The sequence below is a fragment of the Montipora capricornis genome, chromosome 7 (genome assembly GCF_036669925.1).
Source record: "Montipora capricornis isolate CH-2021 chromosome 7, ASM3666992v2, whole genome shotgun sequence".
Taxonomy (NCBI): domain Eukaryota; kingdom Metazoa; phylum Cnidaria; class Anthozoa; order Scleractinia; family Acroporidae; genus Montipora; species Montipora capricornis.
In genome coordinates, this window is record NC_090889.1 from 14692974 (window position 1) to 14720473 (window position 27500).

At 40.4% G+C, this 27500-nt stretch overlaps 1 protein-coding gene and 1 pseudogene across 1 annotated transcript in view; both read right to left on the bottom strand.

Moving 5' to 3' along the window:
* The window catches only part of LOC138055693 (uncharacterized), an 86160-nt gene that overhangs the window by 52992 nt on the left and 5668 nt on the right, over window positions 1–27500 (bottom strand). The window lies entirely within an intron of this gene.
* LOC138058251 (NLR family CARD domain-containing protein 4-like) overlaps window positions 1–27500 on the bottom strand; it is a 32589-nt pseudogene that overhangs the window by 1916 nt on the left and 3173 nt on the right.

A 27500-nucleotide genomic window follows, 5' to 3' on the forward strand; every position in this document is an offset into this window, starting at 1 on the left:
ACAGCACTTGGACATTAAGAAAGGAATAATCAGCTCCACATTTGTTCGCCCAGTCGTAAGCAATCTTGTTGCAATAGGTAGTCTTACCCATGCCTGGCTGCCCTTCAATTAAGACCGTTCTTGGCTGGGAACATTCTTCATGTGGTTGGAAGATTTTGGACATGTCAACATTATGGTCAGTCTTTGTTCCTCGTTCTTTTTTTCTACTGACCATTTTGAGTCTGGTAAAAATGCTATCAAGATGGAATCGAAACTCTTCGCACCAAGGGAAGGGTGCAAGCCATCCTTCACGTGTTTTGTAGAGCTGGCAAATACCGTCAATCAACTCAGCTGGATTAAAGTCATCTGAAAATGCAAAATATTCGAACACGGTGACTTCTACAGCTACTAATGGCCACGGTATGAATGACAACTCATTTGCGCGGACGTTTAAAGGCTCTTTCAATACATTTTAACTCAAGTTTCACTACACCTCACGTGCGCTGAATATTGGAGTCAGGCTTTGATTACCACCAGGATTAGATTACATGGACTTAAGTTTTGCTTCAGTGTCCACGCAAGTACTGGACTAATGCAGCATGGATATAAATATTCACCGAACGTGAGTTGTAGTAAAATAGAGAAGAACTAAAACAGAAACACTAAAACAACAACACAAAAGGATAGGATATGGCCGGGATTTGTAAATTTCACTATTTTTAGAAATGGAAGGCAACTACCTGATGTCATATGAAGCCATCGGGGCGTCAAAACAGGGCACTGGAATACCATCGTTAACTGCAAGACGTGAAAGCTAAACCACACCCCCACTGTGGGTGGGTTTTTGCATATTTTACCGGTGTGCATAGAGCCCATTTCAAAAGTGTGGGTGGTTACAACTGGTCAGCAGTTAGGACCGTGCAATGTCAGGAAACAGAGGCATACCAAGCACCAAATTGCAAAACTAAAAGAAATTAAAAGAATGACCAGGTGTGTTTATACAACGGGTCATGAAAAAAGGGAATGTTGTGTCAAAGCAAGAAATAATATCCTTTCAGATCGTTTTTTTAAAAGATCACGAGGGTATAAAATGACACCTGGGCACCTAATTGTGCAATACAAACAAACAAGTTAAAGAAAAGATGTGACAGATGCTTTGAAACAAATGCTACCCGAACTCTTCGTGAAAGTACTAGTAATAAGTCCGGAGAAGCTGACATGAAATCTCTTGTTCTGTCCGCAAAGCAAAAACGTCAGTTCATTATCGGGAATGTGATCGAACCATTGTAATTTCTGCGATAAAAAAACCAAGAACAGTGAGGAGTCCTCTGTGCACCACAGACCACTGCAATCACTCTCGATGACAACATTTGGTTATTTCAGATACTGAAAAGGCTACAAGTTGTCCATTGCTATACCAGTAGAAAAGAAAAATTGAAATGCACCATCGGAGGTCATTCTTGTTATATTTTGTTCAGGATACGTGTCATATTTATTTCCAACCAAGACCGTCTTGGTCAGAATGCGTTTAGGTACACTTTTTGGCCATCACAATTTAAAACTATCACCAGAGCGATAATCTTTATACTCAAATTTACTCCCACTGGAAAGTCTCATTTTTTCAATGGCATGGAAACTGATAGAGTTATATGAAACAACGAACTTACAAAATAACAAGATTTAAGCCAATTTATGAACCCTTATAAATTAAAGTTAATGTGACAACCATGACCTATGTAAGGGATTTGTAATTGAGCTAAGGCTATTATGCGTTCTCTCGTTACAGAGTGAGCTTGACTCACGCAAACATCACACCATGCACATTATTATCCAATCACATTCTAGGCGCCACGTGCTTAAGGACTAGCATATCAAAGTCCCTGAACTTTGGTATTGCGTCATTTCTGTTTGGCTTCAAACCAAAACACTTCAGTTCAAGCATCTGCATTGAAATTTTAAGTATCCGCACTGAAATTCCCAATTATCCGTACAAATTCCGTCAAATTGATACTCCCTGGTGTTTAGCAATTCGCTTGGAGACATATTGTGCAACTCACGGAGCCATGCCACCCATCAGACCTCGCAGAGCGGTTCGCGCCCAGAATAACGTAAACATGGATCCGGCGGTATTAAACGCTTTGCCAATTTCCGATCATCATGGTCTCTGCCAGCAGAATGGTCTACCTTCGGCAGCGAAGTACCTTGGAAAGAAGGCTTACCAGCCTCCGGTCTGTTCCAGCGAATAACGCAGACAGTGGGCCCAACTGCGAAGCCTCGGGTCTCGATTTGAACAATCAGATGGAACGCCCCCAGGATCGTAACAGTATTTTTAGCGAGACTCAAATAGCAGAACTCCAACGGCTTGTGAAGGAATCTGTCGCAGTTGCCTCCACGGAAATCGCTGGCGAAGCCGCTAGGGCCGCGGTAGGCGCCATTCAAGCCGAATTAGTTATTCAACCGTCGACCCAAAACAGCGCCAAAACTTCCCGCGCAATCGACGTGGACACCCTTTTCCAGACCCACCCCCACGAGGACATCACATTCTCTGACCCAGGGCTTCAAGCAACGCCCTTCCAGGATCCTATACCCGCCAGCTACGTGAAAGAGATCCAGTCGGGTGAGTTTTTTGAACTGTCTAAATTGCTCCCTAAAAACCTATCGAATGTGGAGGATGAGCCTCTCGTCTTGTCCATAGGGAACTCAGTCGTGACAGTGACCAAGAATAGGAAAGCCTCTTCAACCATCATGGATGTTGAGCAATGGACCACGGCCTCTACCATTTACTTAAGGGTACTTACGCATAAATTCCCCCATCGCTCACAGGAACTACCACATTATCTCCTAATTATCCTAATTAGATACGCCGCTAGGGTCCATGCCGGTTTAGGTTGGGACATCTACGACTACAAGTTTCGTTAAAAGGCTAGTCTTAACAAGTCTCTGCTGTGGTCTAATCTGGATAATCAGTTATGGCTCACTGTTTTTACTGTTGCACCTTCCGTCCTGAGAGAGGAATATCCTTTTCTTTCTAAGAGACCCAACTCCAGAGCCTCTGACGGGGTCGCAAGCAGAGGCACATGCAATAACTTCAACTCCACCGGGTCTTGCACCCGGGAACCCTGCTCGTACAAACACGTCTGCAACAAATGCCGGGGAGCCCACCCTGGGTGCCACTGTCCCGACCGATCTCGGGTTGACGGAAAACATAACAGTGACGGGGAAAAGGACCCAGGGGCCTCCCATCCTACATCCTCCCAAGTGAAGGGGCTGCCTCGGTCCTTCCAACCCCCGTTAATGTGGCAAGGTTGGAAAGTACACTCGAGGACCACCCTGACCAGTTTTTAGTTTTAAAATTATGTAACACTTTCAAGTATGGGGCTGACATAGGTTACAATGGCTTACGGTTTGCACGCTTTTCTAAGAATCTACCCACTGCCTTGGCACGGCCTGATATAGTACATGCAAACTTGTCTAAGGAGGTCGCCCTAGGTCGTGTAGCGGGTCCATTCTCCAACCCCCCCCCCCCCCCCACCCCTTTTGTAACCTTCAAGTCTCCCCCATTGGTCTCGTTCCTGAGAAACATACAAATAAATTTCGAACTATTTTTGGAACTAACTCACTAGTATCAATCACTCTATTTCCAAGGAGGACCATGGCCTGCAATACATAACCATTGACAATGCTATTTCGGGAATTTTAAGGTTCGGCCCGGGGTGCTTCCTTGCTAAAACGGATATTCAGTCTGCATTTCGACTCGTTCCGCTCAAACCATCTGATTACGAACTTTTTGGAATGTACTGGGATGGTCAATATTACTATGACAAATGTCTCCCCTTCCGCTTGCGGAGTGCCCCATATATCTTCAACCAACTTGCGGATGCAGTCGAGTGGATTCTCCTCAATAAGTGCCTAATCTCATTTGCTTGCCATATCCTGGACGATTTTTTAATCATCGAACCTCCAGCACTCTCCCCCCCCTCTTACAGTCAGACCTGCCAACAGAGCCTGACCAGTATGCTCCTAACCTTTAGGAATCTTCATATCCCTATCGCCAGGGACAAGACCCAGGGCCCCTGTACTGCCCTCGAGTTCATGGGTATCATTTTAGATTCTGAAAAAATGATCGCGCTCACCCGGAAGGTTTCCAAGGCCCATCATCACATCTCATTGAGCTCCGGTTTCTTTAAAGATCTCCACATGTGGAAGGAGTTCATTTCGGACTAGAACGGGGCCAGTTTTTTCCTGTCTAACTCCTGGGTCGACTCGGACTCCCTCCAGTTATTCACCGACGCATCCGGTACCCTGAGCTTCGGGGGGTTTTTGGTTCTAAGCGGTTCCAGGGCCGTTGGGAAAGCCACCAACAACTCCATCAACCAAGAGTGAGTATTGCCTGGCAGGAACTATTTGCCCTGGTCGTCGCCTGTTCCCTTTGGGGCAGATACTTTGCTAACAAGCGCATAATAATTTTTTGCGATAATGAGTCGGTCGTCGGCATTGTCAATTCTAAGCGCTCCCGCATTCCTAGAGTGATGGACTTAGTCCGCCACTTGACCCTGCTGACACTTAGATTCAATTTCTACCTGCGAGTCTAGCATATTGAAGGTAAAAAGAACACGATCGCTGTCTCGCTTTCAGATGGACCGATTTCGTCTACACGCGCCGCACGCAAAACAAGACCCCTACCCTATCCCACAGGCTCTCATGGAGATCTAAATGCCGACATCCACCGGTTCCTTAACCTCTCGTTGGCAGCTTCTACTCAACAGTCCTACAGTTCGGGGAGAGGCGTTTTCTGGATTTTTTATCATTGTACGGAATCGATCTACCTAACAACCTACCGGCAGACGAGGACCCTCTCCTCCGGTATGTCACCCACCTAGCACGATCAATCAAACACTCCTCAATTAAGAGCTATTTAGCCGCTCTCCAGCACCTTCACATCCGCAATGGTTATGACCTCGACCTGAAAAAAATTTTCCGCCTTCAGCTCATATGCCGGGGAATCAAACGTGCACAGGGCAGCAGCTTACACTTCGAACAGCGATTCCACTATGATTTGGGCTGCAATGACACTACCCTTTTTTTGTTTTTTTGCAGTTAGGAGAGCTGACATGCAACTCCCCCTTCTCGTCACATATTCACCTTTCCCTGGAGGATATAACCTTCTTTCCCAGTTAAACCTTACCTCATTACATGTCGGTACGCATAAAGATTTCCAAAACAGATCCCTTTCACTCTGGGCACACCATTTATATCGGGCCAACTAACCAGTCAATTTGCCCTGTGCAGTCCATGCACAGGTATCTGTTGGCAAGGAACACCACCCCGGGACCCCTTTTTCAATACGCTTCGGGACTACCATTGACCAAGCAAGATTTGACTTCCAAGACAAGGTAGCTCTTATCACTTGCCGATTTCGACCCATCTAAATACGCCGGCCATAGCTATCGCATAGGTGCTGCCACAACGGCAGCCTCAGTTGGGCTCCCACCCTGGCTATGAGCGATAATTATGTTAAATGCCCTAATTCCCTTCTCTCACAAGTTTCAGTTAAATTGGTAGGGAACACCCAAAATTAGCCTCTGATACTCCACATCACGGTCTGCCACATAACTGGGCAAAATTCTATGATATATTTTGCTACATTTCAGTATTTGTTTTGTTAGTTTGTGGTTCGTCAATGGGGAATACACTTCGTGTATTTGTGGGATGAAGTGTTCCCATGCGGGTCACCCTTTGCCCCATAGACTCACCGTACTAGGGTTGCGTGCCTTCTGATCGAGCACGGTTACCATAGAAACCAAGGGGTGCAACCCAAGATAGGATAAGGACCTCTCAGGTGAGGGATTGTAACCCTCTAGAGAGTATTGTGGCCTTGGGGATTGTAACCCCTTGTCGAGGATTGTAACCTTGCACTGCCAACTTGGTGTCATGGCCTTGGGGATTGTAACCCCTTCGAGAGGATCGCGACCTCTCTTTGCCAGGCAACTTAGTTATCCTGCCTTTTCACAACCTGCTAATGGCCCACAAATTGTTGTCTGTTTCACTTGCTGTCATGGGTTGGGAACATTAACGCTCGAGAACCAATTGACAAGCACCACAAGGCGAGAAAAGCAGAAGGAAATTGCAGGACAATTGAGAGAGAAAGTCATGCTGATATGCAAAGCAAATTGTTTAAAGAGCTAAAGAAAAAGCGTTCAATATCTGAAGAAGGGCAGAAAAGAAGGAAAGCAGAAGCAACCCGCTTAGAAGGTGACATCATTGAACACACATTAATCCTATTCCACAGATTTGCTTTTATTCCTTTATTTTATTTTATTCTATTTTATTCCTTTATTATATTTAGCCGCTAATAGATATATACATGTACATACATATATATAGTGGGAAATCTACGGAAAGGACAATTCCAAAGGGCAGGAAAGCACAGAATGAATAAAGGATTGAATTTCTTCTTAAAAACAGATAACTTTGTTTCTACAAGGAAGTCATGCTAGAGCTAAAAGAAACTGGCTCGTGCCACAACTCAGGAAGGAAATGGCAATTTGCGCAGTTCTCATGCAAGTTAAATCCTATGGCCAAATCTAAAAGCTTTGAGGAGACTGGTACGAGTGAGGTACTGTGGGATTGTTTGGATACACGTTATGTACACGTTTATATTCATCTCAGTTCACAAACGCTTGCAAATGAGAGGACAATGCTATGGTAATTTGCAAAATCAAAATGTTAAGGGAGGTTTAAATGGGGACAGTTTTTGAGTGGATGATAATTGACCCACTGACACCTGAACCACCCCCATTGACGAGTAAAATCGTCTGGAGTTTGACAGAGTAAAATCTATTCCACTCCTACGATTCAATGGGTTAACCTAATTGTCTTCATCTTCATATCCAATGATATAGCATTTCTTTCACAAAAAGGACCATTCAAAGCAGGAGCCTATGACTAGTAGCCTGTGTACAGCCGCCCGCTCTCCGAAAAAAAAAAAAATCGGAGAGGAGCGTCTGCAGGGATGGCACCAGCTTTTTTTCAATCTGGGTCCTGGGACCCGCATGTTCGGCCAAATTGGGGGTCCCAAAATCTTGGTGACCCTCTGCGAGAAAAAGAGTGTAACCAACTTGGAATTAATATTGACGCATATGCATAGGACCGGCCGACAAAGGCTTTTTCTAGAGCCGATACATTCATTCCTGGACAAGAACTCTGTTAATGAAAGAGCACCCTTTCCAAGGGTTTACGCATCACTGGTTTCCTTCCTTAGGAGCAACGAACAGTGACGTCTTTTGCTATATATTTGCATTCCGTGACTTGCAGAGTACATTCCTCTGAAGAAGACCGCAGAAGGCGGTCGAAAATTTAGTTTTAACCTTTTTAGATGTTGTAAATCCCATTTCTTAGAACTTCAATTATGAGCACAGATCGCTCCAACAGTTTTACAAACAACAGAATATACTGACAAATCAAAGCAAGTTGTGTGAGTTATTTAAGTCAGTGCCTTGCGTCCTGGGACGCATTAAAATTTCGATGATGCATTTTTTGGATTTTATTTGCGTAAAAATGCACGATTTCTGCGTTAACGCGATGCCTGGTCTGTGATTTACCGTTAGTAATCGTGCTCCGGAGTAATTTTGCATACATTATTAAGTGATCTACGCTGACCAAAATTTGCGTGGCTCATATTTCGTTGGAGCTAAATTCTCAAAATGGTGGTCGATGAGGTAGATTTCAAACGTGCATCGAAGAGCGTCCCCGACAGTTTTAAGATACCTTGGCTTTATAGCATAGAAGCACTCGTTAAAGGAAAGGATGTATTTGCAAGTCTTCCAACCAGGTACGGCTCTGACCTTCAGAACTGTACAGATCGTTGCCGATGAGCTGTTATTTTCCTCGGTGTGTTCACATCTCAAATCTTCCAGGACATCACGCTTTGTAGATTGTGCTTGAGAATGGCTAGGCTGGTCCGAGCAAGGCGTTGGGATTACATTGACTGGTAAGGAATAGCGGGAGACGTTTTCGAGTGGACAATCTTTTGAATAGTGCTATATTCACCTCGTGAAGAGCGCTTTCGTTTCTTTTGCGCTGACAACAATTCCTACAAATGCACGTCGAATCGATTTCCACTTTACACTCCATAGATAACAATTCCGCTCGTACTTTAAAAGAAAAACCTCTTTGGCAATCAAAAAGATTTTTATTCGTATTTTGTACCGTGCTCAAAGTACACAAGAACTAATCGTAAAATCTCTCACAGTGGTTCTCACGGTGGTTCTCATGTAATCATCGATGGGTAATACCCAATCAAATCATTTTCCACACATTCCAGGAAAAACCACGTGGTATGGAACACGATTATCAACGGTAAATCACAGACGCTCCTCTCCGATTTTTTTTTTCGGAGAGCGGGCGGCTGTACACAGGCTAATGACTAGAAGCATACAACTACATTGTATTTGTGGAACGGCGTTTCTACTGGCTGAGTTATTTATAGATTGATTTTCCCGCGAAACAAGACCTTTCCAGCTAATCACAAGTCTTGCATGAGAAATAAATACCAATGAGATTGAGAATGGTTACTCCTGCAAGCCAAATGTTATATAAGAACTCATCTGAAAATAGCTTTATCTGTGAATATGCCATTACATAGAACTAGTATTGAAGTTGTAGGCCCCAGGATCCTGTTAAAAGTGAATAAGCAATCACAGAAATAGACCTAGATAATGCAAATTAATGCAAATGCCTGTCCAACTACATACGTACCTTCGATTTTCCTACGCTTGTTCCTGCCACTGCCTTCATCTGACTTTAATTCGTTCAGTGTTTCTGAATGATCATAATAGAACAGATACTGTCAGCATACTTAACATATGGAGATGGTTATCAAACTTGACCAGTTTCCTTGTTTTACGTTTTTGTTCGCCGTTTTGGTCCTCACCACGCACAAACCACACCCTTTTTTTTTCAGGCAGCTAGATTCTAGAATACCTGTCCACTTATTTGCATACGAATAGCGTGTATTGTTATTTAGTAAAATCCAACTAGTGGTCTATTATCAATGCTGCGTTCTGATTGGTTGAGCTACTAGTAGGCTATTTGTTATAGCCCACTAGTAGCGAAAAGCGCCGGCTTTGAAAACCAAAACAACAATTAAAGTCTAGCTTTAACTGGCGAAAGATGTTTTGTCTCGATACTTTTTTGACCAACTAGTTGGATTTTACTAAAACAATTATTCCTCTCGCCCTCATGGCCTCTGAGTCAATAGCCCATTCGGCCTTCGGCCTTCGGCCTCATGGGCTATTGACTCAATTCGGGCTCGAGGAATAATTGTTAAATACCTCGTCCTTCAAAGGAGTACAGTAGTGACCGGCTATTCTAAAACTTATTCCGTCAGACGATATCAGCATCTACTAACGTCTAGCTAGCAGGTGCCACAGACGTCAATGCCATGCTAACATCGAACATAAATTCAGCGTAGGTCGAAACTAACGCCAGGACGTCAGGAGTAAAGCAATCGTTAAGCGTAATTCCTTCTTCCCACTACTAACTTTCAATGCCACCAGCCTTAGTGCTATTATTCAGCGCTAGGTTCCCCATCATGTTTTAAACATTGGGAGCTTAAAGCAACAATAACGGAAAGGAAAACGCGTCATAAAGCAAAACAGTCGCTAATTAGCACGCTCTTGTTGTTCCCCGCAGCGCAACAATGGAGTTCTCCGACAGAAACGTAAACGTGAATGCCACCAGACATTTAGTGAGCAAAACAATAACTTTACATGTGCGTTTCGACATTGAGTTGTTTTTTTTTTTGTTTTTTTTTTTTTGGCGTTCTCCGCATTAATCTGCAAAGTGAGTAAAACGAACAAATCTCAAGTTTCAGGGAAAACGTAACCAAACAGCGGCAAATTCAAATTTTCTCTCTCAGCTTCAACACCACACCTCCACGTCCGTTTCTGGACAATTCTGCTAGTTTTTGGAAGTTGAATAAGCTGAAATTCTGACAAAAGAGTAAGGAAAACTTTCAATTGTTTTAGTGATGTTTTTGTTGACGCCGCCGTCGTAGATCTCAATAATAATAATACTAATAATAATAATAACAATAACAAGAAGAAGACTAACAACAACAACACTGAATTTCGAAGGGTGCAACTCGACGAGCTACCATCGAAAGATTACATAAGGTGCCTCTGGCAGCCACAAAATAGTGCATGAAAATGAGTTCAGAGCAGGGCACCACAGCCAGGTGTAATTAAGAAGGTGCCTAATGATGTACCTAATAAGGTGAAAAAACCAAATTTAAGGATTGTGGGAAACGTGTGCTTGTGAGGATAGATTTTTCTCTTTTAAATTATTGCGTCTTCCTTATTGACAAAATTTATACTAGACATTTGAGACGCCCTCTGATCAACCTCGAACTCAGGCTATCTCTCGTCTTCCCCCTTGTTGTTAAGAGTGAGACCTTGGTTGAACCTGGTAACGTGGTCAGCTGACAGCAACAATACCGTATGGTGGGTGGGGCTTCGAATTTAACAAAAATACTGACCAGGGGACGGATGGGACATTTATGCAAACACGGGTGATTTTGCGTGAAAAATGGAAGAGGTTTGGCCAAATTAAAAAGTGCAAATGTCTTCAAACTGCGTTGTGTTCCTCTGGCTATTTGCGTGGAGTATTCGTTTCTAAAGAAAGATTTGTTGACGATCTTGCCATCAAGTTCTTCCTCGTTCTTCCAATTCGATTAATTCTCTCTTGGTTGTTATAGCCGTTTCACCTCAAAATGCACTCTGCGAGACCAGATTTTATAGCTTGACCTAATGGAGTGGAAATTGCTGTTTTAGGAGTTAAGAGACTGGTCGACGATTCAGGAAATGCAGTAATTTAACCATTAACAGACCTCCATTTAAATCTGTACTTTTTGAAAGGGATTATTTTTCACGAAACATTCCGCTTGTAAACCAATCAGGAGGGTCTATTTTAATTGTGGTTTTCCCGACGGAATGATTCCGCCTTTCGACCAATCATGAAATTGTTTACAGAAATCAAATCAACCACAGACGGAACAGTCCGCAAGTTGACCAATGAGAAGAGGTCTTTCTGATCTATTTCAATTAACACGTCCTCTAGCGTTTATTTTAAGCACAGCCTTTACCTCGTCACGCACTTAAAATCGCACAATCGGGTTTTCAATTTGTTTCATTCCATGTATACCGTCGAATTTTCTTCGATTATAGTCTTTTATTTTAAACTGCAATTCATCTCCTTTGCTTGCATAAATTTTATAAAACGCAGATATTCTCTTGGGAATATTATAATGCGCTTTTGACTTGACAAGCCGATAAGACATCTACAGTATTTACATATCTCGTGTACATATCAAGCTTGTCTTAAAAATCTACACTCACGAGGCTTCGAAAAGTTGAAGACCTCAAATGTCTAAACCTTCAAGTTTAGTCTACAATTTCCTAATCTTCCTCTTGTGTGTGTATTTTATATGGTTTATCTGTAGTTTCCTCTTCGGCGGAATGATTCCGCCTTTCGACCAATCATGAAATTGTTTACAGAAATCAAATCAACCACAGACGGAACAGTCCGCAAGTTGACCAATGAGAAGAGGTCTTTCTGATCTATTTCAATTAACACGCTTTTACCTCGTCACGCACTTAAATATCGTACAACCATACCGTCGAATTTTCTTCGATTATAGTCGTTTATTTCAAACTGCAATTCGTCTCCTTTGCTTGCGTTGTCTCATTGGTATGTTTGCTTTGATTGTGCGAAATAGAACTTCATTCGATTTCGTTAAACACATGCAGAGATTTTATATTCTCTTGGGAATATTATAATCCGCTTTTGACTCGAAACATTCCGATAGTTTATTAGCCGATAAGACATCTACAGTATTTACATATCTCGTGCACATATCAAGCGTGACTTGTAAATCTACGCGCACCAAGCTTGGAAAAGTTGAAGACCTCAAATGTCTAAACCTTCAAGTTTAGTCTACAATTACCTAATCTTCCTCTTGTGTGTGTATTTTGTATGTTTTATTTGTAGTTTCCTCTTCGGCGGAATGATTCCGCCTTTCGGCCAATCATGAAATTGTTCATATCAACCATAGACGGAATAGTCGGCAAGTTAACCAATGAAAAGAGTTCTTTCTGATCAATTTCAATTAACACGTCCTCAGTCCTCTAGTGTTATTGATTGCGGTTTCAATTTGTTCAATTTCATGTATACCGTCGAATTTTCTTCGATTGTAGTCGTTTATTTCAAACTGCAATTCATTTCCTTTGCTTGCACATTTTCTTATTGATGTGTTTGCTGTGATGGTCCGAAAGAACACTTCATTCGATTTCGCTAAACACATGCAGAGATTTCATCAAATTACGCAGGTATTCTCTTGGGAATATCTCGCTTTTGACTCAAAAGTATTCCAATAGTTAAACATCAGGATCTACAGTTACTGTATTTACATATCTCGTGTAGTAAATCTACGCTCACCAGGCTTGGAAAAGCCAAAGACCTCAAATGTCTTGTGTGTATGTTTTATTTGTGGTTTCCTCTTCGGCTGAATCATTACGCTTTTCGACCGATCTTTATAATTATGTGTATCTTTTGTCCGTCGGCCACGAAGAATGCTTGCTCTTTTCCTTTCCTTTTCCTTTATAATGAAGTTGAAAACAACAAAAACCAATGACACTGACCGGTTCGAATTAATGAATCTAGAATCCTAATCTTAGGGTGCTCTTCTCTCCTTTTCGCAATGAACCGAAGACATTAAAGGAATTATTCCTCGTTAAACGGAAGGGCCATAATTGCGTGAATGTAATATTTTTTTCCAAACGGTGCCGCCTATTTAAAGGATACTCCAGAAAGAAGATCAGAGATCGGACAAATCAAAGTAAAAAATTTGCATTAAATTTACTCTACATGCAAAAGTTTTGGGCAAAACTTATTCTGTTTAAATTAAATTTACGATTAAATATATAAAAACGTATATACTGACACGACACGAAATGATCGCAAGCGAGCGGTTCCTGCTCTGCCGTATTTTGCTCGTAAGTCTTTCGTAGTAACTTGCATGTTGAAGTTATACATAAAATGTGGGAAAAGCAGTTTCTACAATGCATAATTTTTGTAAAGATGACATCTGCCCGAATCTCTGGTATCTACATTGTAGGATCAACGTTTTATTTACCTTGTTCTATTTAGAGTTAACTGATCACTTCTCTGATGTTTTAAGAAACACAAAATAACGGGAAGTGCAAAACGCTGTGGGTTGCGTTTTCGGCTAGTGGCTTAATTAATTCCCTTACACGTTAACTCGATTAGATTGGCATCTCTTTTCCTTCACTGAAAAAAAAAATTGAATAGCAAATACTGCATTATGAGCGCTTATTGATTGTAATAATATACTGAGTTGGTGATCCTAATGATACTTGAGTTCAGTGGAGAAATAATTGGTGGTGTGGTAAATATGAAAATAACCTCCGTTACCAAAAAGAGTTACCTATAACCGCAATGTTGAGTATTAAGTTTCAGGAATCTGACTAGACCAAGAGGAATCACGTCAGATTAGTTAATATTAGTAAGGCAATTTTCCCTACAAATATCCGGCAATGATCGAAGAACTGTTTTTCATCGGCGTTCAAACATGAAACAGTTTTTTCTTTTGGGGTTCATGAATTTTTATCATCATGCAGCTTACATTCTCGGACGAGCAAGTGGCTTCCTTCTTGGAAGAAATGGGAGCATTATCGAAGGGCACTTGGCCCTACTAGATACTGTAAGTAGAATTCTCTTGAATGTGTAATTATACTTTTACATGATAACATAATAGGGCCGTTTATACGAGTGAAAATAAGCCGCGGCTTACTCTGGCCACGGCGTACATAATACGCGAAAGGAACTATTTATACGAGTATTAACTCCCAGGCCAGGACAAACCGCGGCTTGCAAAAGTGGTGAACGTAGATTTTGTACCATTTATACGGGGTGTTCGCGTCTTATGTAAGCCGCGGCTTATTTTCTCTCGTAAAAACGGCCCTAATATCTCACGCGTTTGCGGAGAAGGGGGAGGGGTGAGTTCTTTTTATGAAATGCATTACTTTTAAGCTAATGATCTATTCTAAGCAATTTTTATAATCGATGTACTCAATCCTTTCCATTTTGTACCTACGTTTAGGCCAGACCACAGATGGATTACCTTACCAGATTCAAGTAGTGATTAAGCAATTTTCCCAAAATTTTAGTTTCGGCCATTTGGTGTGGTGGCGACTTACTGAATGTTATCTGTCAACTTGTAAGGGACTACATAGTGGTCACGGCGGTGGATTTCATAAGACAACAGCCAGCCATCACGGACAGCGTGATTGTGAACCAGGCATCGACAAACAACTCAGAAACGCCTTCTAGTACAACAGGTAACTTTCCATTATATTCCTTGTGTCCACACATGTCAGACGCCATAAGTCCACTCACAAATCAATTTTTCTTTCATCACTGAGAAATGCACTGAATGTTTTATTAGATTTTTGACAGACCAGAAAGGAAAAGGCAGTAAAAATGGAATGAAGAGCAGCAATTGAGGGCTGTAAATGCGCGTGTTAAATAAAGCTTTAGTTACTACTCTCCAGGCACATCGTTGTTTAATATCCGCTCATCACACCTAAACGGAATTCAGTCACACTTCAATTTCAACATGTATTTTTTCTCCTCCCTTCGTCTTATTGATAAAGATGGTACAACCAACCCCAACTCCACTGATAAGGCATTGTCAAGTAGCTTCTGTCTCTGATCAGTTATTTCTTTCCCTGACGAAAACGTTACGACCAGCTTTCATTGAAACAGAAACGTTTTGTGTTACTTAATGAACAATCCCCAAGATTCACCGGGTTGCGATCTTTCACTATAATGACCAAAAACTGCAGCAAGTAACAGAAATCGTAACGGAGATTATTTCCGGATGTCAAGGAATTACATAACAGTCATATCAGTTTACACCTCCAAACTCGATTGTTAGATCCCTCTCTGATCAGTTCGCTCTCTAGCACATATTTCAATTTTCATCTCTCTATTGGCTGAGCTCTCAATATAGTCCTGTAGAGACCAAAATCAATGAAAGATACGTTTTTTTGCATTGAGCTTAAAAAATTGCCATCGTGCGGGCATAATGCCTGATGCTCTAACTGTAGCATTACCAAAAACTTGCTCGGACTGTTAGAAAAGAAAGAAAACATCCAACCAGTGAGTGGAAATTTCCCCTTGACGATTAACTGGTTGACCACATCAGATAGCCCACTTGCAGTGGAAGCTGTGGAGTATATATGTGATCCTGCAAATGAAGGCAAACCTATCATACAGCAATCTCCATGATCGAGCCAGGTGAAACAAGGATTCGTCATGATTTGTCTTTCTGATGTTCCGAAGTTCACACCCACGGTCTTCAAATGTCACCACTAACCAGTGTTACTTTTCTATAGGCTGGTAAAAGAAGCAAAACAATTAAGCGGAGGAAAGAAGCACGTCCATCAAAAAAGAGCGGAAAGAAATAAGGCCAAAGAAAAGGGAATTTTTAAAGAGTCTAACTAATCAGGGACTTGTCAATTTGTTTCAGTGTGTGGGTGTGTGTGCATGCCGACTGCCTTCGAAAAGGCGGCATCCTTAAAACTGGTGTACGGCAAATGCAAAATACAGGCCTTCACATTTACTCATCGGACAATCTTTTATCCCTGAAATAAAAAGTAAAAAGAACCGACATTTGCTTTAACGCAAGCTTCATGAAATCGGCGTTCCCTCGACATTCCACTTTGCCGGGTTCAGACTTTTCGTTCTCTCGTAAATTCAGTTGACAGCTTCAACAATTCTGAGATGGCACGCCCAGAACCCGGATCCAGTTGTTGCTGTAAATAACGGCAAATTAAATTCCAAGCAACCTCAAAACCTTTAGGAAGGGACTAGTAAAGGTTGCAAAAACTTAAAATTTCATTTGCATCGCAAATATGACAACAGAAAACACAAATGAATCCTACAATAATGCATTGTTTGAAAGAGGCGTAAGACAGCATCTTAGCTGCCTTTCTCTGATCTCTGCAATCGCCCGGTAAATCAAAAAGGAGAAATTTCTCCTCAGGCGATAACAGGCCGTCGATTAGTGACATTGCCCACTTTAAGGTGTATGTGACGTACCAGAAAAAAAGAATGCACCGGAGAATGCTATGAAGCGCGGCGCGAGTATTTTTGCCCTCATTACTGCAAAGAGGTCTGAATAGGAACTTATGGTAAGCTTTAGTGTTCTCCACCGGGCTGTGTTAACAACTGGCTATGAATAAATATATCATATTACATGGCTTTGTGATACATTTGTTATATCATACATTTTCGCGCCACATTTCGCGCCAGCGCGAACAGTAGATCCTGTCCGGCCCTCAATCTTTGCACCATGAAGGCAAATCAGCTTGCACTGAACGATTTAGTGCAGGGCTTTCGATGCGTGTATTTTAAGCACCAAATGAACTCGAGGTGCGGCAAATTAACAGCAACCTAGTGTAAATTGCTGTAGCTGCTGAAACACCAGTTACCTCGCAAACGCAACGAGATGCGACGTAAAGGACGCCTATTTACTTCAAACGAGCAGAGGATTGTGGTAGGAAAGGCAGGAAAAAGTGACTCGGGTAAGTAACAACCATCGTTTTGAAGCCTACTACTTAAGACATTTTTTGAAAGACAGTGTCTCTGGCGAATTCATAGGGTTGTTGGAAACAATCAAACATAAACGCACACTCAAGAGAAGATGAACCTTTGAGCTGTTTGACCTTCCCCGACCTGGTGAGACGAAATTTCCGCTTGATATGTACACATCGGATATCAATACGTAAGTAGGTGTCAGTTAGAAAATCTTTAGGCCAAATTAGCTAGCGGGAAGTTTCAGGTGAAACGAAGAAAACCACTGCGTTCATTAAATATCATTCAATATCACGTAACCCTCTTTGCATCACATAAAATGATGCTTTGGACCATCACATCGCGTGAATACAACAGGCAAAGTAAACGAGATGAATTTGCCAATTGAGTTAGGAATTTGTTCGAAAAAATTGACGAAAATTAGACGACACGGATAGCAGATAGAATCGAACAAATTGAAAACCATACAATACAACATATGAAAAGATCGTGAGTGACTTTGAAATTCTATCAGAGGAAGTGACGAATTTGCCGGTACTCCCTTTTTGGGTAGGTTGGCCTGTGCGTAAAGTGAACATCCGAGGAAGTGTTTCATGTAATTGAATAGATAAGAAAGACTTCTTGTCATTGGTTAACTTAAGTACTGTTATGTGGTTGATATGATCTCTGAAAACAATTTGATGATTGGCCGAAAAGCGGAATCATTCCGCAGAAGAGGAAACTACAAATAAAATATAAAAAAAATTACGAGTAAAACACAGACACAAGTGGAAGTTTAGGAAATTGTACTCTAAACTTGAAATTTTAGACATTTGGGGTCTTTGACTTTTCCAAACCTGTTAATTACACAAGCTTCATATGTACACGAGATACGTTAATACTGTTGATGTCTTATCGGACGGAATGTTTCATATTATATTCCCAAGAGAATATCTGCGTTTGATGAAATCTCTGCATGTGTTTAGCGAAATCGAATGAAGTGTTCTTTCGGTCCATCACAGCAAACATATCAGTGAGAAAATGTGCAAGAAAAGGAGATGAATTGCGGTTTGAAATAAACAACTACAATCGAAGAAAATTCGGCGGTATACATGGATTGAATAAAGTGAAAACCCGATTGTACGTTTATTACACCAGAGGACTGAGGATGTGTTAATTGAAATTGATCAGAAAGACCTCTTTTCATTGGTTAACTTGTGGACTATTCCGTCTGTGGTTGATATGATCTCTGTAAACAATTTCATGATTGGCCGAAAGGCGGAATCATTCCGCCGAAGAGGAAACTACAGATAAACCATACAAAATACACACACAAGAGGAAGATTAGGAAATTGTAGACTAAACTTGAAGGTTTAGACATTTGAGGTCTTCAACTTTTCGAAGCCTCGTGAGTGTAGATTTTTAAGACAAGCTTGATATGTACACGAGATATGTAAATACTGCAGATGTCTTATCGGCTTGTCAAGTCAAAAGCGCATTATAATATTCCCAAGAGAATATCTGCGTTTTATAAAATTTATGCAAGCAAAGGAGATGAATTGCAGTTTAAAATAAAAGAATATAATCGAAGAAAATTCGACGGTATACATGGAATGAAACAAATTGAAAACCCGATTGTGCGATTTTAAGTGCGTGACGAGGTAAAGGCTGTGCTTAAAATAAACGCTAGAGGACGTGTTAATTGAAATAGATCAGAAAGACCTCTTCTCATTGGTCAACTTGCGGACTGTTCCGTCTGTGGTTGATTTGATTTCTGTAAACAATTTCATGATTGGTCGAAAGGCGGAATCATTCCGTCGGGAAAACCACAATTAAAATAGACCCTCCTGATTGGTTTACAAGCGGAATGTTTCGTGAAAAATAATCCCTTTCAAAAAGTACAGATTTAAATGGAGAAGTACAGATTTAAATGGAGGTCTGTTCATTGTGAATAAACTTTTTTTGGTGTGATTTGCTTTTGCGTAGCCATTGTGCGAGCACAGTGAGGTCGGGTAATGCGCACCACACTTCTTTTACCTTCCCTCCCTGACTCATTAAATCTGTGATAGTGACAGTCTCGCGACTTTGCCACCCTTCCCTGTCGACCATGTTTTTTTTTACCTCTCATGATTTGGGTGGTCATGTGCCCAGGTTGAATCAGGGTCTCTCTCTCGACGACAAAGGAGGAGAAGAGAAAGGGCCTGGGTTCGAGGTTGCTATCTAATGTGTTTACCTAATAATAATGTAATGATGATGATAATAATAATAATAATAATAATAATAATAATAATAATAATAATAATAATAATAATAATAATAATGATGATGATGCTGATGACTTTATTAGTAGTACACCCATCAGGTGGCTCTTCACCTACTAATTTCAACAGAAAGCAAACCTTGGTTTTTAAGGAGAGCGGAAAACCGGAGTACCATGGGAAAAACCTCTCAAGCAACGTAGGGAACCAACAAATTCATAGTCAAGCCCCATATGACGCAGAGTCTGGGAATCGAACCCAAGCAACATTGGTGGGAGGCGAGTGCTCTCACCACTGCACCATCCCTGGTGTTACATGGTTGCAGACATTAAGGGAAACCCGCATCTGCTTCTACAGACAACTATTACGACATTAACAACTGATTCTGGCCTTATCCCCAACTCTCCTTCTCTGTCTCTTCTCTATTTTTACTTGTGTTTATTTAGAAATCTCGAAGAGCCTACAAAATACATATTTCCGCTAACTCTTGAGATTAAGCCTACCTTGGAGTTCTTCAAGTTTCTCCTTGATGCTATCATCATCTTTCTTCCACTCCTTCAGCAACTCTCGGTAACGCTTATCAACATCCGGATCCATGCACTCAGTTTTTAGTCGGCTTATGACAGTTGCATAACTTGGGCCAGATCCAAGTGCCAGAAGTGCATTGCTGATATCATGCCATAGCCCATTGAATTCTGAATCACTAACAGAAGCCTGGCTGATGTGAGCGACATTGTTTCGATAATACTTTATTCTTGCTATGTTAGCTTCAGTGCTGTTATCAGAAACTGGGGGAAGCTCGTGCCAGTTTCCAGTGCTAGCAGGAGGACTTAAGTGGCATATATGCCTTAGCAGCAAACTCAGAAGTGTAATGTCAAAATTGGTTGACGACACAGATGGAGAGGTGGTTGCAGGTGGGTAGAGCTTATCCCACTGTGAAGGATATAAAACTCTTTTTTTTCGCAACAATTGCAATGTGGTGAGGGCAGGATCAGTTTTCAAAGTCACGTGTAGATTGGATGGAAAATGTATTTTGTCAAAGGTGTCTCTGAGGACCTGGGTTCCCACGTCCACAAGAAGGCGGCACAGGCGTGCATAGTTAGTCCCCTCCTTGGTTGAGGGAAAGGCCCCTGGGCCAGATGCCATTTCTGACAATGTCGCGTACCTAAATGTGTAAAGTAAGTGTCATTTTTTGGAAATCAAATCTGAAACCAAAGTTTAACTTATCGAGCGGAGGAAACAGGTGAAATCCAGACTATTGTAGCACTTACAAAGTGGATTGAGGAAATGCAGGATTTCGGCCAAAATGATGACGAAAAGAAAGCTAGATTCCTGCTTTAAATGAATCAATTACAAAGTAAACTCTGTTTCGTGAATTGCATCTCAGATAGCACGTTATTGAGAGCGACAAGAATGGCCTTTTTGTTGTGTCAGATATTATGTATTTTTTATTTTCGGACGAACAAGCTACTTCATGGGTTATGCATTCTTAATGCCCAACTTGCATACATGTACATTTTTGATACTTTTGTCTTCTCTAGAAAATAACTTTATTCTGATTGCTCATTCTTAACAGTGCATGCAGAGCAAAAGAACGAAGAAAGATACGCGTAAGGGTTGTACGGGAGAGGCAAGCTACTACTCATGGGCTTCTGACATTAAACTTAAGTGACATTCAATGAAAGAATTATCTCAATTTCAGGCTTTGTTCCATATCGACCCCTAATTGAATGACACATTCCAAAAACGTGGACCATCAAGATCATTGCTACAATTGCAGGTCTTTCTCTAAAAGCCGGCTACCGTTGGAGCTCCGGTGGCTGTGAAGCATGAAGTCACCGGCTAGTTGGCCTACAACTTCTTCAAAAGCAAACCTCTTAAGATTTTTACAGTCTAACCACTCAATAGTGAAAAAATGCTCAAAATTGCCTACAATTGTCTTGGGAATTTCTGTTAGTATAAACCATACATTTCTTTGTCTTGCGTGTGTTTGCAATGACAATCCCGTTCAAAAAACCTTTCCCGCCATTTTCAGCGTTATCATACTAAAAGCGGTGTCTGACACGGTCAGTGTAAAACGCAGACTGCAGACCAGGGGTAAAAAGGAAAATGAGGGTTATACATGTAATGTAACTGCTGAATTTTTTAAAGCCCAAACCCTTAAAATGCTAACCTTAGGCCTAATTAGGCATAAAACAACATTTACGCATAACTGTTAACATTTCTAAAGGGTTTGGGCTTTTTCAACAGTTGCATTATTATCTAGGCCTAATTCAGGCTAACCGAATTTCCATGTTACTGACGGTCTGCACAGTCTGCAGTCTTGCGTTTTTCAGTGTCCCATTATAACTGCATTTTACCCCGGTCTGCAGTCTGCATTTTACACTGACCGGTGTCTGACACTTGCAGACTGCCAACTTAATGCACACCGAAAACTGCAGTCTAACCCTACATCACAGTTATTGAAAGCTAACTGTTTTAAAATGGGTTCTTAGACTTAAATACTGTTGATCAATGCAGATATTTTCTATCAAATAAACTATGTACGTATGTATGCAGTCTACAGTTGTCATGCACCTCACTAAAAGTAAGCCTTGCTTTAAAAAAGATGGCAGCCAAGCGTGACCAGATTGTTTGCAATCACGTTCCGGAACAGACATTTTAATTTTCATTGCCTTTGGATGAAGTGAAAGTCTTGAAAAATTAAGACTGTTCCTTTTGTTCATAAATATTTTGTCATTTTATTGACTTAATGGCTGCCTTATTGCCACAGCCACCTACTCTCATATGGGTAGACACCCACTCAAAATGTTATTGAAAGCACCTAATTCAATTGGCACATGCCCACAGTAAACAGTCTTGCATCAGACACCTGAACCACGCTATCAAGTTGAACATATACCCCAGAGACTGCCAACAAAGTCATTAACCCACAATGCAAGTTGTTTCAATAACTACATGTACCTTGTATACTATTCCGAAGTATTGACTCCATCATGCATTTGCATCATGCATCAATACATTCCAATACCATTTCACTTGAAGATGGCAGCAAACACCGTTGAGTGGGCCCAATTCTTTGATGAATTGCTCCATTTAATGGCGGATTATGAAGCCTTTTACTACTCAACAGATTTCTATGTTGCAAGAAAATACACATTTTTGAATGGAATCAGTTCTTTTCGCTCATCAACAAGTCATACCTTTAGCCACCGAGGCAAGACAAGACTGTGCTTTTGTTGTGCAATTCATGTAAATTTCAACAACGTTCATACTTTGTTTTCGAATGGGCAACAATAAAGGAAACTTAAACAGGTACTAACCTGGGGTATCTGGGGTAGTTGTTGACAATTAACATAGTTCAGTTGTTTGATGCAGTTTGGTTACCTTATGTGTGATGGGAATCGCAGTTCAAGTTGTTGGAAAGCTTTGGAACGTGCCATTGAGTTTAGGGTCGATGTGGAACAAAACCTGACACTGCAATCATTCTTTAATTGAAAGTACCTCAAATATCTCTTGGCCTTGAAAGAAATGTTGTTGAATGTGAGGACTTAATTTTGTAGAGGTTGCATAAAATTCTTTCTTGACCTTAAGAGAAAATCCACTGAACACGACTTGCTGCAGTAACCAGTCACAAGCACCCCTCAACAACCTTTTTTTCATCCATTGAAACTAAATTTGAATGGACGTCAATCAAATGTTTCCAGTAGTCATTTGATGGAAGTCAAATTCGTCATGAAACATTTGATTGACAATTCCACCCAAAGTACGTTGTTGAGGGGCGCATGACTGTTAACCGTGCTGTAAAATTGTCTTCACCTTATAAAGAGAGGGTCTGAATGGGGTTTAGTGTTTAGTAGTTATTTGAAAATAATTTTTAGTGTTTGCTGTTAAATTGGCCATTTTTTAAAATAATGTTGACTGTTTCTGGAGAAAATACTGTCAATAATAATTATTGTTTGGAGGGTTTTTCGTGAAAACCCCATAGTCTTTAATAATAATAATAATAATAATAATAATAATAATAATAATAACAATAATAATAATAATAATAATAATAATATTATTATTATTATTAATATTAATAATAACCATGAATTTATATAGCACAGCTTAGCAATGTTCAGTTAATAAATGAAATACCTCAATGTGTAATAAATAGGATAGGATAGGATAGGATAACTTTATTTAGACATGGTAAACTCATCAGTCGCAACTATAAAAACCTAATTAATTACCATAATTATTACAAATTATACAACAACTACAACTACATTATTCAAAATTGCTCTAAATAATCAATAAATGTAACTATATTAAATGACAAAATAAAAACCTGCTTTACATGAGTGCCATGTATAGAATTGTAGATTAACTTGATGAAAAGAAACGCTCGCAGCCAGCCCAGAACGCTCTAAGGGAGTCAGCCTGCCGCAATTTGATTGATAAATTATTCCAAAGAACTGCTCCAGCGTAGCTGAAGCTATTTTTCATATAGTTTGTGTGTGGCTGTGGGATATCTGGTTTGCCCTCTGTGTCCCTTAAGGAGTAACTGGAGACGCTACTATGGTCAACAAATTTGGAACTAAAGGTTTTGCCGCAACATCCCCAGACAGAATCGCAGTAATCAAAGTGAGGCTGTACTAAAGACACAAAGATTGATCGGAGAGTCTCATGTGGAACGAAAGACCTCATTCTCTTCAACGCTCCAATACCAGACACGATTTTCTTACATAAAATCTCAACATGAACATTCCACTACATGAACATGAACATTCCATACATAAATAAGTGAGAAAAAAAAAAACAAAAACAATATAACATAATTACTATACTTTATTTATACGACTCTCTGAGTTGCTGTCATATTAATCCTTGTGCAGTCAGGTAGATCAGCTATGTCACCAGCAGCAACATCCACAACAATGCTTTTGTCCACAATTCAAAATAATGTGATTCTGGTTACGCCATCATCATGATCTGCATCAGACCATCAGAATTTATTAAACTGCGTACATTCCAACTTGAGAATATCAGACACTGCTCTGGGATGGATTGAAGATTACCTATTCTGTAGATGTCAACGAGTATCTTGGTATAGATGGTGGTGTATCAAACATTTTTGATATTTACCTGTGGAGTACCACAAGGCTCATGACTTGGTCCTTTAGGCTGCATTCATTATGTATACTAAAGGGGAGGGGGTGGAGGATTTTGAGGGGGGATCTAAAAATTTATGAGTTGGAAAAGGGGGATGTCAAGTTTTTTTCCTAATAAATTTTATTTATTTATATATTTCAAGATTTGTACATATAGAATATATACAGGTGTTAGAACAAAAGAATATAGCATCCCCTACAAGGTTCAACCACCTACCCAACCCCATAAACCAAGAAACAGTATAAGTATATTTAATTAAATAAAAATAACTAACAAGAACATACATTTCTTATATTTATTCTTCTGCATTTTGGACAAATAATCTTGTACCATCCCCACCAAAAACGTAATACAAACGCCAAAAGAAAAAGGAAGGCATGCTACCGGTAATCATACATGTATATATGTAAGAAAGTGTTGATAATATAATGAAATTCAAACAAGAAAACCTTTGTTCTATAATATAACTGCAACAATAATTTATATACATATATAAGGCCCAATAATTATGTGTATATTGTCAATCATTATCATTATAAATGTAACCATCCTGATCATCATCATCGTCATCCTGATCATCATCACTGTCATCTTGTTCATCACATAAATTGTCATCCTGATCATCATTTTCATTGCCACCCTTGCCAGAATTATGGTCACAGCCATGGTCATCTTGTTTATGTTGTTCCAAACAAACATCAGTAAGGTGAATATGCATATAAGACAGCCCCATGAAATTTGCTCTATAGAGCATACTTGGCTATTCTGCTTATTTTCTGGTTATTTCTGTATATGACTTTATTTAGAATTAAATGGAACATTTAAGTCTCTCTGTTTGTGTATGGAGGTGGGGGGGGGCATGTTTTTCCTTCTAATCTCTGCACCCCCCCGTAGTATACATAATGAATGCAGCCTTACTATTCATTATATACAGAACTGATTTATTTCGTATTGTTGATAGACATCTCCCACATTGCCACGCTTTTGCTGACGATACACAGCTACAGTATATCTATCATTTAAACCTGGATGTGCCATTGGTGAATCTGAATCTACTCAGCAATGCAGGCATGTATCTGCGACATTTAGGTAGAAGTGGTTGGTACAGAATATACGATGATGACAAGACCCAGTTCCTACTCGTGAACTCGTAAACAACTTGCTAAACAGTCAGTGGACCATCTTTCTGTTGAAAACTTCACTATAATTACACAGCTATTTCTGTCAAAATTTTTGGGATATGGATGGACTCTGAACTATCCTTAGAGACGCAAATCAATAAAACCTGTTAATCTTCTTTCTTTTATCTGCATGTACATACATATTATATAATACATACATAAATACATAGTTTATTCAAGATGCAAAAGCCTAAGTTACAAAAGACAGCTTGAAGGGGAAGTTAAGAGGTCATCCCTATGTTAATACTCGAGCTCCCCAACATAAAACAAGCAATCTTGGATTTCTTGAAAAGGAAAAACTAGAGGTTGACCAAATGAAGTTTTACTGGAAAAAAGTATAAAACTATGTAACATAAGACGAATAAGGAAATTCCTGAACAATGAATGCTCCGCCCCTCTGATCCATGCATTCATGACATGTCATGTTGACTACTGTTTAGTAAGTGAGTCTTTATTACGGTCTTCCAGCCTACCAGATACTGTACATGTAGCCAAATTACAAAGGATAAAGAAATATAATATCGCTGCTAGAATTGTTTGTGAAGTCCCTCGTCATCCGCACATTATGCCCATTCTCGTTTCGTTACACTAGTTTCCTGTGAGATTCAGAATGATCTACAAGATACTTACCATCACCTTGAAAGCCATCCACGGTCATCCTTGCATACAGAACCCATGCCCACAGTGTGCACCGCAGTCAAAACTGAGCTATCCAGTAAATTGTTTTCTCTTTCAAAGGAAACGGTGCATTTCTGTGCGCAAACGACGTTGTTGTCGAACTACCCTGTCGAAAGGACGTCACCAAAGCCTTTTTTCGAAGTTAACACAAATAAATACATTATCAATACAGTCTTCACGTTTTCTTACATTTGAATCGAAAGTATCATATTGAATTTGTCTTCAAATAGTTAGAAATAGCACAAATCACAGCCTAAGCACTACAGCTAATGTTCGAATCGCCACTCGCCGGCAACCCAGTTTTGGCACCAAACTTTGTTGACAAAAAAGCTGCCACAAAACCTTTTAAACCGGGTTTTCTGGCTCTTTGGTTGGGAACAAAAAGGGAAAAGGAAAGGAACTTTATTTTAATGTCTCTAGAGTCGATTTAGCGCTGGAGCACTAATTGGTGACACTGTATAGTAAAATTATTATTTAACAATGAACGCAAATGAAGTCAAATGTTGGTTTTTGAGGAGAGGGGAAACTGGTCCGGAGTACCTGGAGAAAACCTCTCGGTGCAGAGTAGAGAACCAACAAACTCAACTCACACATGACGCTGAGTCGAGGAATCGAATCGAGGCGAGTGAGCTCACCACTACGCCATCTCTACACCCCTGACGTGACGTTGGATAGCACAGTTTTTTCCGCTCGCTGAATTCTGATTGGTAAATTTAAATTTCAGTAGCTCTTGCTGTATGCACGGTGCACCAATTTACATCTGTCAACTTATCAGCATTAAGGAAGAATCTATTTATAACTTAAGATCCAACAATGAACTACTCCTAAGCGTACACTCAACCAAGACTCATAAAACATCTTTCAGTACCAGAGCTTTTGCCCCTGATGCTCCAACACAGTGGAATTCATTGCCACAAGGAACAAACACAATTATGACACTTTTAAGAAACATTTGAAAACATCAGTGAGAAAGCTTTTAATCTGAATAGAATTTAAATGATATATATAATATGTATATATTAACTAACTGCAGACAGTACTGTTGACAGCCTTCTGGGCCTCATCAGTGCAGCGCTGATGTCAAAGTTGGAGGTTAAGCTTATAAAGCCACCCCAAATGTCCCACACATGTGGTACATCTAAGCCATGCCAGAGTGCTCAAACTAGCGAGCTATATATATATATATCATAGTACTGTCTGCAGTTAGATATAGCTGTTTGGCATTACAAAGCTTTTGCTTTCATGTCCAAATTGAGCACTCTACTGGGATGAGTCATTGCCGCTAGCAATTGCGCATGCTCACTAGCTTGCTAGTTTGATGTACCACATGTGTGGGACATTTGGGGTGGCTTTACAAGCTTAACCTCCATCCCAGACATCAGCTTTGCACTGATGAGGCCCAGAAGGCCGAAACAGTACTGTCTGCAATTAGATATAGCTGTTTGGCATTACAAAGCTTTTGCTTTCATGTCCGAATTGAGCACTCAACTGGGATGAGTCATTGCCGCTAGCAATTGCGCATGCTCACTAGCTCGCTAGTTTGAGCACTCAGAGTGGCATGGCTTAGATGTACCACATGTGTGGGACA